We start from the raw sequence: 10,129 nt of genomic DNA, 5'->3' as shown, positions 1-10,129 counted from the left end.
CCTGGGGTGCCCTCCCACGACCCCCTTCCCTGCTGGACCCCGTTCCATTTCCACTTCCGGGGCAGCTTCCAGGCTCAGCCTGATGGCGTGAGTTACCTTCTCCTCTGTCTTCCCTGTTGTGGTAGAGACCTGCTAGAGTCCCAGGGGTGGGCAAACTTTTTGACTCGAGGGCCACAATGGGTTCTTAAACTGGACCAGAGGGCTGGAACAAAAGCATGGATGGAGTGTTTGTGTGAACTAATATAAATTCAAAGTAAAGGAGCGGAGGGGAGAGCAAGAGAACTGGATAGAACAGCCGGATCTGGCCCGCGGGCCGTAGTTTGCCCAAGGCTGGGCCCTCAGTCTGGCTCCTCACTTCACAGCCTCCCTCGCGGTGAAGTGGGGCAAGGGTTTGGTTCTAGTCAATGGAACGTGGGCAAGTGAGGGACGGGGTTTCTGGGCGAGGCTCTAAAGGGTCCCATGCAGCCCTTCACAACGCCTCCCTCTTGCTCATTGGTTGACACCCAGGAGAGGACTCCAAGGAGGCCTGGACCTTGTAACGATCCATGGAGCAGAAGCCCCTGCCAGTGTGTTGACCGTGGGATGTCTCGTGAAGCCATGGAGATGCTGGGGTTACTTGTTGAAGCAGCTGGCACGGAATGCCCTGACTAACACGCCCAGCGCCTTATACTTCATCTATCATGACCGCAATCTCGCTGCGTTATGATTGGTTACGTAGCAGTCTCACTCGACGGGCTGGAAGCTCCTGGGCATCAGAGACAAGGCTTCTCTGTGCACAGAGCCCAGCACTAGATGTTGTGTATTTGCTTGTTCAATGGATGCGTGAAAACACATAATATGCATGAGATGCCACATAAAAATCAAGTCTGAGGCTCCAGACATGGAGTGACTGGGTGGAAATCCTTGCCTCTGTGAGCGTAGTTTCCTGATCTGTAAAGGGGTGAATTTAAAGGTATCTACTCCATAGAATTGTCATGAGGATTAAAGGAGGTCCTGTGTTCAGCCAGAGCCTGGGAGGCAGCAGACACTCAGTAAATGCAATTATTATTCTCATAGCTCTTATCATCTCCATGGACACGGACATCCAGGGAGGCTGCTTGACCGACTGACCCAAGATCACACAGGAAGGGGCAGAGATGGCTCTTGCATTCAGCTCCTCCTCTTTCTGTCACACTGGAGGAGGAAGTAGAGGGCTTGTCTGTCACCTTGGGCTCTTCCTCTGGAGTTCTGGGTGGCAGCCAGCAGCCCCAGCAGGAGTGATGACCTGGGAGGTGGTTTTTTTGGGCCATTTTCTTGATCTTTTTTATTTTTAAAAAATCCTTACTGAGGACATGCTTAGAGAGAGGAAGGGAGAGAGAGAGAGAGAGAGAGAGAGAGAGAGAGAGAGAGAAACATCGATCGGCTGACTTCTCTGACTAGGGATCAAGCCTGAAACCTGGGTATATGTCCTGACCGGGAATCGAACTGGCAACCTTTTGGTGCACAGGACAACGCTCACCTACCTGAGTCACACCAGCCTGGCGACCTGGGAGTTTTTATTTTATTTATTTATTTATTTTTAAAAAAATATATTTTATTGATTTTTTTACAGAGAGGAAGGGAGAGGGAGAGAGAGTTAGAAACATCGATCAGCTGCCTCCTGCACACTTCCTACTTGGGATGTGCTCGCAACCAAGGTACATGCCCTTGACCGGGATCGAACCTGGCCCTTCAGTCCGCAGGCCGACGCTCTATCCACTGAGCCAAACTGGTTAGGGCGCGACCTGGGAGTTTTTAACGCCTTCGGGCACTAACATGAGGCAAAGGGCCCGCGTGACTTCCCAGGGGAGAATCTTGTACTTGGTTGAAAGACCCCTCAGGGTGGAGACATAGTCTGGAGCCAGGGCCCCCACCTTGGAGGAGCCAGGCCACACTGTGGGGTGCCCCTTGTTGTGGGGGACAGACCGAGGGCTTCTGTAAGAGCCACAGGAACCCGGGGCCAGCTTCGCCCATTTTCCAGGCTCTCTTTTCTTCCCAACTTCTAGCGCTCCTCCTCCTCCTTCACAAAACCGCTCAGCAGTCTCCTAACTGCGCTGGCAGTCTCTGAGCTTGAATTTCAAGACCCGGCCCCTGAGGACGGGAGCCCAGAGGAAGGCTTTTAGCTCTGAGACCAGACGGCAGGAAGCCCTGGGGTTTCCTGAGGGCTGGGGGAGATAGGACACTCCAGGGTTTCCCCAGGCTGCTGGGAGGGGCCCCAGCTGCAGGCTGGCTTCAGCTCCCTGGGAAGCAAGGGCCTGGACCAGCTGGAGAGAGAAGGCCCACGTGGAATGCTGGGGAATTCCAGGGAATCCTGGCCCGGCTCAGTGGCGAGGGCCCCCAACAGTCCTGGGGACCCTGCGAAGTGCCCTGCTCTGGCCGTGATGCACTGGGCCCCTCTTCTGGTCTCCTCTCCCCCTTCCGGAACACAGCGTCCTGAAGCCCACCTCGCTGCCATTTTCCTGGACTGCCCTTTCCTCCCCTCTCACCACCTGGTGCCCTGCACTCCCCTTTCCAGGTGCCCCCCTGTCTGCGAGGCCCTGCAGCTGACCCACGGTCTGTGACTGTCCACCTTTGAGTGCATGCATCAGTGAATGAATGAATGAGCCAGTGAGAGAATGAATGAATGAGTGAACGAATGAACGGAAAAGTGGGTTTTCCTACACTAATGAATGAAGGAGTCCAGGCGTGCATGAGGGAATGAATGAACTTGCTGTGTGGGAGTGAACGGGTGAGCTGGTTCTGGGGTGGCCCCTGGGGCAAAGGCAGCAGCCGCCACAGCAGGAAAGGAGGCCTTGACAGACGGGGAAAGGGGCTTGCCCGGCTCATTATGTGGGGACACTCCACGGGTCAAGGGGTCCCTTCTGCCATGCACGGCGCCCTGGCTCCCCTCCTGGCTCCTGTGTCTTCACAGGCTCCATCCTTGGCCGCTCAGAGGAGAACCCTCCTGGCCCCCGCCCTTGGGTTTTCTTGGCAGGGGCCTCCTTGGAGGCTGTTTCTCTTGGACGAAGCCTCTCCCTGACCCCTCCTCCCCTCCCCAAGTCCCCATAAAATGTTCAAAGTATTTTCTTTTACTCAATAAAGCAAACAAAGGCGAGGGCAGCCTTGAGGCCTGAGTCTGCGGCCCTTGGCTTTGCTCAGCCAAGCTCGCTAACCACCTCCACGCGGGAGTCTCCGGGGACCCTCCTGTGCGCTCCACTTCACAGACGGGAAAGCCAGGTGCAGGAGGGCCAAGGTCATTCTGCGAAGAGTGACAGGCAGACACTTGACCTTGGGCCGTCTGACTCCAGTCTGGGGAGAACCACCGCCATCATTGGTCCCTCTCTACCTCACCTGGATTCTAGGGGTGACAGCATGGGGAGGCCCTGGCAGCCTCAGGGTGAGGGCCTGCAGGTCTCTCTGCGAGAAGCCACAGTGTGGCCTGTTCATTCCTGCTGAGCGTCCTCTGTTCGCAGGCAGATTGCTATGTGGGTCCCGAGCCCCCGCCCGGGCTCCACCCGGACCAGAGAGACTTGGGTGGGTGTGCAGGGCAGGCGGCCACACAAAGAAGGATGCGAATGACTGAGCACCCTCTACATGCCAGGCCTTCGAGACAACAGCCCCTGTGGTGGGCTCTGTTCGAACCATTTAACACACAAGCAAGTAAGGCCCAGAGAGGGGAGGGGAATTGTTCAAGGTCACGCAGGTGGGAAGTGTCAGAGCCAGGATATGAACCAGCATTTGTCGGACTCCAAGGCCCAGGTTCTAACTCGTCCTCCTGGTGGGGGGAGAGCCTGAGGTTGGAGGGGCAGGTACGGGCGCGGACTGGTGTCAGGCCTGTGGTACCCGGCTCAGAGTGAGTCTCACCCGGGCTCCTGGCTACGTGCCCTCCCACGATCAAAGGCTAAGGCTGCTGGGGCAGGTGGGGTTTCCGTTCCTGCAGGAAAATGGACTCTCCTTGCTTATTCAGTTTCTCTAGAAGCCTGCTTTGGCCTTCCATGGAGATAGATGCTCTCCAGCTTCAAGTGTGGGCTGGTCTCCCTTCTGCCTGTCCTAACCCCACAGCACTGTGGTGGATGGAGCCGGCAGCTCAGGAAAGGGGGTTCCCTCTAGACAGCCCTGCCCTCCACCCCCCTTTGCATTGCTGGCCCTGGCCGGCCCCCTGGGCCCCGGCTCGAGAACAGACACTCACCCCTTTGCCAAGCACGGAGTGGGAAGGGAAGGGCTGCGGCAGCCCCAGCCAGGAGTCCCAGCCAGGGAACAGGATCAAGAGCGGATGGATGGCTGGGGCTGCCGAGGGGCCGGGACCAGGCACAGGGACCTGGGGCTGGGGCGGGCTGGGGGTGGCATGGAGGTCAAGGGAAGGGCAGGGGGCTCCCTGTCCCCAACTCTGCCAGGCTGTGAAAGTCAGGAGTCTTGCAGCTACGGTTGGAGGTGGCACACAGTGGGAAATAGCCTTGACCCCTGGCTCTCTTCTTAAAGGGCCAGACCTCTTAAAGGGACTTGCTGTGTTGGGCAGGGGCCATGGGCGATCTCAGCCACGCTGCCCTGGGGTCTGAGCTCAGTGCCTTCCCACAGCCCATGGGGCTGTCCCTCTCAGCGATGCCTTCGTTTCCTGCTTCCTCATCAGAATGGCATCCAGCTGGGCCTGCCCCATGGAGGGGGCCATGGGACTGACCCCCTCTCTCCCTTGTCCTTGGTGTCCAGATGACTTTGGTGAGGGGACCAGATTGGAGCTGTGAGTTGGGACCCCAGACTCCAACCACAGCCTTCCCCTGACTCAGTTTCCCCAGATGCTGGCAGGGATGAGGGCTCTCTCGCCCCTCGAGGTCTCCTTCTCTTTTGGTGATGTCACCTCCACTCAACCCCAAATTCCTAGCCCCTCAGAGCACCCAAGGTGCATAATGAGCTTTTCACGCGTCATAAGCGGACATCACGTTGAAAGGACCTGACAGGCTGAGTTCAAATCCCGACTCTGCCCATTCCCAGCTGTGTCCCGTCAATGCCCATCAATGGAGCCATCAGAGGACTGCTGGGAGGATTCGATCAGTCTATGCAGCTGGAGGGATTAGAACAGGTGTAATAGGTGGTAGTCAGAATTTAAACTCAGGTCCCGCCGGTGCCAAAGCCTGCTTTCCTGGTTTCACCACCTGCCCTGGGATGGCACGCTCATTGGGAGCTGGTGGCTGGTAAGTGCTGGGCTGGGGGCTGGAGCTGGCATCTCACCGGGTCCTGGAGGCCAGTGGCCTCCGGCTGAACAGAGTCGACGCCTCTCTCCCAGGAGCCTAATTCCATGGGTCTTGGGACTGACGCACAGCCTCACAGGGTAGAAAGGGCCCCAGCGCCCTGCAGTCCCTTCCCGGCCCTGGGCCTCCGTTTTTCTGTCTGTAGGTTGGGAAGATCAGCAAAGACAGCACGCATCTCAGCTGAGCTATGGAGTGTGAGAAAGCTTTCAGGACGCCCGGTGGGCGAGGCCTCCCAGGTTGGAGGACAGGAAGGGGCCTTCGCAGTGGGGAAGCGAGCTGGCTGTGTCCGCAGCCTCGGACCTTGGCCCGGGCCGGCAGCTGGGCCTGGACTCCTGCTCGTGGCCGCCCCCTCTCAGGGGCCTTCAGGGATTTCCCTGCTCCAGGCTGACCTCCTCCCTGCTGAGGAGGCTTCTGCTGCCCACCCAGGCACTGTCTCTGCCGGGCCTGGGTGCATCTGTGGGTGCGAATGTGGGTGGGGTTCTGTTGGGTGCCGAGATGGAGGGATCCTGAGCATACGCTGTGCCCGATGCACCAAGCCCCGCGGAGTCCGCCCGGGCGGCTGGCGCAGCTGTCCTTCCCGGAGCCTCCGCAGTCCTGGCTGCCGCGGCAGGCAGATTCCCGGCGAATGGTGCTCCTGAGACTGCCCCGGGCCCAGGCTGCGTCATTCCCGCCCTCCCCGAGCCCTGGGACCGGCTGGGCAGGGCTCCAGCCCTGGGAACTCGGCCGGCTGCTTCTTTTTTCCTTCTTCTTCTTCTTCTTCGAAACTTCACTCTGTGATTCAGTGAAAGGTCCTCTGCTCCCCACTGCCTGGCTCGGCCAAGCTGACCTTGTAGGCCAGAGAGCACTGACCTGGAGTCTGGGGTCTGGTCCGCGTTCTGCCTTGGACACCCTGTGTGACCTCGGGTGAGGCCCTTCACCTCTGGGGGCCTGTGTCTCCATCTGTAATAGGGAACAGAGGTGGTGGGGAGACTGCACTCAGCAGCAGGAGAGGGAAGGGGAGCTGCCTTTGCATCCTCTCATGTCTGTCTCCTACCTTCTTGGGGGGGCACCCCTCCTCCTTTGCAGGAAGTTTACCCAGGGGTCTAAGCTGGACCCCTCCACTGTGTCCTCCCGGCCAAACCAGCTTACAGGTCACGGGTCCTAGGCCCTGCAGTGGTGGTTGAGACTCATCCCCAGCCTTCGGAAGGAAGGTTCGCCTGTAAGATCTCATCCCCAGCTTCCCCCCTACACTACCCTCCTGCCCCCAGGCTAAAGGCTAAGGGCACCCCTCCATGTGGGACTCCACCACTAGAGGGCGCCCACCACTCCCCAAAACATGATTTAAAACGCAAAGCCAAAATGCTCACCCCATCTGAACTTCATGATAAAGCCCCATTACTGAGTATGTGTCAGGTGCTGTACCAGTCTCCATAGCACCCCCAGGAGGTAGGCAGTGCCATTGCCCCCACTGGACAGATGATGAAACTGAGGTCCAGAGAAGTGAAATGACTGACCCAAGGTCACCCAGCTCGTCAGGGACAGAGCTGGGACCAGCATCCAAATACAACCAGGGCTAATCCCAGGCCCAGAGCCAGCCATCGGGGTGGGGGATGATGCCTGGGATGGGACCTAGAGATGGAAGCTGGGACTGAGATGATCAGAGACCCTCAAAGGGAATGGTTGCAAGCTTTAAAGAAATCCAGCAGAGTCTTTTAATAATTACACTAGTATGTCACAACCACAAAGCACTCATCATGTTCCAGGCACAACACCGAGTGTATACCAGCTCACCTAATATTTATAAATACCCAAAGGGGATGTTTCTAGTGTGGTTTCCATTTTACAGGTGGGGAAACTGAGGCTCAACCAGGCCCACTGTCTGGCGCATGCTTCCTCATTTGAACCCAGGTCTGTTTGCCTGAGCTTGTGACTCTTAATGTCTACCCGATGCTGCCTGTCCTAACCAGAATCCCAATATCTGAGAGAGAAAAGTGGGCAGGAGCCGAGGAGGAGGGGACATGGACGTGAGGTTCCCAGCACACAGCTAGAAGACTCCGGGTTGAATGCATCCCTCCCTGGCCCCAGGAGGAGTAGGGACCTGGGCACAGGGCTGGCTAAGGGCAGAGCAGGAGATGACCTCCTGGTCCCAGGCCCAGCCTTGGGCCCACCTTATTAAGTTTGTAGGAGTGGAATCTGGAATCTTCTGACTTTGCAGTGATGCTGCAGGGACTAAGTTTGTTGATGAACAACAAATCGTGCAGCTGGGGAGAGAAGGTGGTGGGTCAGGCTGGGGCTGTGGGCATCAAACTACCAACTGGGGACCAGGCCAGCGCGAAGTGTGACCGCACTGAGTCCTCACAGCAACCCTGTGAGGTGGGAACTCACGAGCTTTCACCCCTTTGTGCAGATGAGTCACTGGAGCTCACGGTGCAGTTAAAGACACGAAGGCAGATCAGGGGCACCCAGTACAGGAGCTGGGCCACAAGCCCACACGAAGTACGGCGAATAAGCGTGGGGGCCAAGTGGAAGGCAATAGGGGATGGTGGGGAGCGTGGGGAGCTTCAGGTTCACATCTTAGGGCAGTGACGGCTGCCAGCTCTAGTTGCTTGCTGCTCTGTGGGCCCAAGGTGGTCTGAGTCTCTGTTTTTTAAAAGCCAGATCAGAACAACAGGCAGTGGCGTTGGGAGGAGGAGGCAAAAGGTAGGCATCCACGCTGGGCCTCCTCAGAAGCGTTCCGGAGGGCCTCGCATTTCCTGCAGCCACATGGAGGGGGCTGGGCCAGTGTGTCTGGGATTAAAGGGAAGGGGACTTGGGTGACCCCTGATGAGATGGCCCTTGGTTGACTGCTGCAGAGCTCCGGCCGTAGCCGGAGGAACAGAGCGCCACTCCACGTCGGCAAGGGAAGGTGGCTTGACCTGGACTAAGATGGCAAGTGTTTTCATCTCATGAGTCAGTTCTCACTGACTGGCCACAGCTTTGCATTAATAAGAATTTCAGGCTGTGTTGGTTCAGCCAGGAGGAGCGCGGAGGTGGATTAGTGATGCCTGGCAAGGGTGCAGAACCTGAAACAGCTTCTATTCCTGGCATGTTGCTCCGTTCACCCTCCACGGAGAAGAATTCTTGTCTCTGCTCTTTAGTTCTTTTGACCTCTCCCTCCGTGACTTCAGACATGTCCCCCTCAGAGGGCCAGATTGTCAAGTGTGACTCAGCCTCCCCTCTGGGACTCGGTTTCCACATCTGTAAAGGGCCGATGGTGATAAAAATCTCCACCCTGCCTGCCTTGCAAGATGCTGTAGAGGTAAATCGACCTTTGCTAGATGATTCCATTGTTATACATGCTTGTCTGTGGCCTCCCACCCAATGCCCCATTTCAAGTAGTGTGACCTGAGGATGCATTTTAGTATCCGGTAGAGCAAAACCTTTCCCACCCTTGTCATTCTTTTTTTCTAAAACATTTCATGGCTTTTCCTCCCACAATTACCCTTCCAGATGAACGCTATGGTCATTTCATGAAGTTGCCACAAGGAATAAGGTCATCTTTGGTTATTTTATAACTTTATGGCGTCTAATGCTTCATAAAGAGTGTGGGCTGTAGCACCCAACAGCTGGGGTTCACATTCCAGCCCTGCCCCCCCCCCCACCTCTGTGTGATTTGGGGCAAAGATCTAACCTTTCCAACCTCCATTTCAGCACCTGTAAATGGGGCTCATGGTGGCGCCGACTTTATAAAGTTCTTAACGAAGATTAAATGAGATAATTCACGAGCCGTGTTCAGAAACCTGGCAAGCACGCAGTGACCGAGAGCCTGTGTAAGTGTCATGGGGTGTGTCCTCCCTCCTTTCTGTCACCCCTTCAAGCCTGTGGTCCACGTGCGGTGGTGACGATGGCTGTGGGTGTGGCTTGTGTGTGGGGTGCGTGGAGAAGCCAGGGGCTGGTGAATGACTCCAAACCACACAGCCTACGTCTATGGCACAGGCTGCCAGCAGGGATGTCAGGGTACATGTTATATGTCCCTGACCTCAGGGGCCACAGTGTGGGGTGGAGGCAGGCATAACGCCCCAATCGCTGTGCAGGATGGTAGAAGGTTCTGTCTGTCCAGAGAGAGGGATGACTCACCCCAGGATGCCGGGGACGTTGGGAAAGCCTCCAGGCAGAGGAGACGGATGCAGAAGCTGGGAGCGGTCAAGGATTTGGGTGCGGCCAATGCAGCTGCATGAGGAGACATCAATGCTGTGAGTGTCAGCATGGGTGGTTTGGGCTTTCTTCCGAGGGCGATTGGAAGTTAGAAAAAGCCTCAACAGGGTCGAGACCTGGTGAGAGTTATGTTTGAGAGATGAGAACTTTGGGGAGTCCTTTGTAAGGACAGCTCGGGGACGCCTTGTGGCCCCACCAGACTCCCCAGCAGCGGGACCCTCTCTTCCACAGCCGCCCTGAAAGGTGTGCTGCGGCTGCCCGTCTGCTCTGACTTCCTGAGAAGTATCTCCCGCCTTCCTTCCCTCCCTCGGCCCCTCACTCCCTCTCCCATGCTTCCTCTGGCTCTCGCCCGTGTCCCCCCAGCCTGTGTACAACACCCTCTTCTTTACCAATGGAGCCTCCTCTATCTGGACACAGGGGACAACTTGGGAGGAAGCGCAAACAAAAGACGCCTGGGCAGCCAACACACGAGTCATCCAGTTCCTGTTCCTTAGGCATCGGAGGGCCTTCCGCCCAGCGGCTCCCTTAGAGCTCAGCCCTTACTCTGCCATGTGTGCGTGTTGTTTCTGACCAGGTTTCCAGGTATCACGTTTTGAAGCAACCCGTTGCAAGTGCAATCTAGAATTTGAATATATCATTAGCCACATTTTATGGATTTTGTTATTGCTTTTTTTTTATTTTTACGATTATAAGCATAACAGACACACAGTAAGTAT

Source organism: Plecotus auritus (assembly GCF_963455305.1).
Source record: "Plecotus auritus genome assembly, chromosome: 6".
In the NCBI taxonomy this organism is placed as follows: Eukaryota; Metazoa; Chordata; class Mammalia; order Chiroptera; family Vespertilionidae; genus Plecotus; species Plecotus auritus.
Note: the sequence above shows the minus strand (reverse complement) of the source record.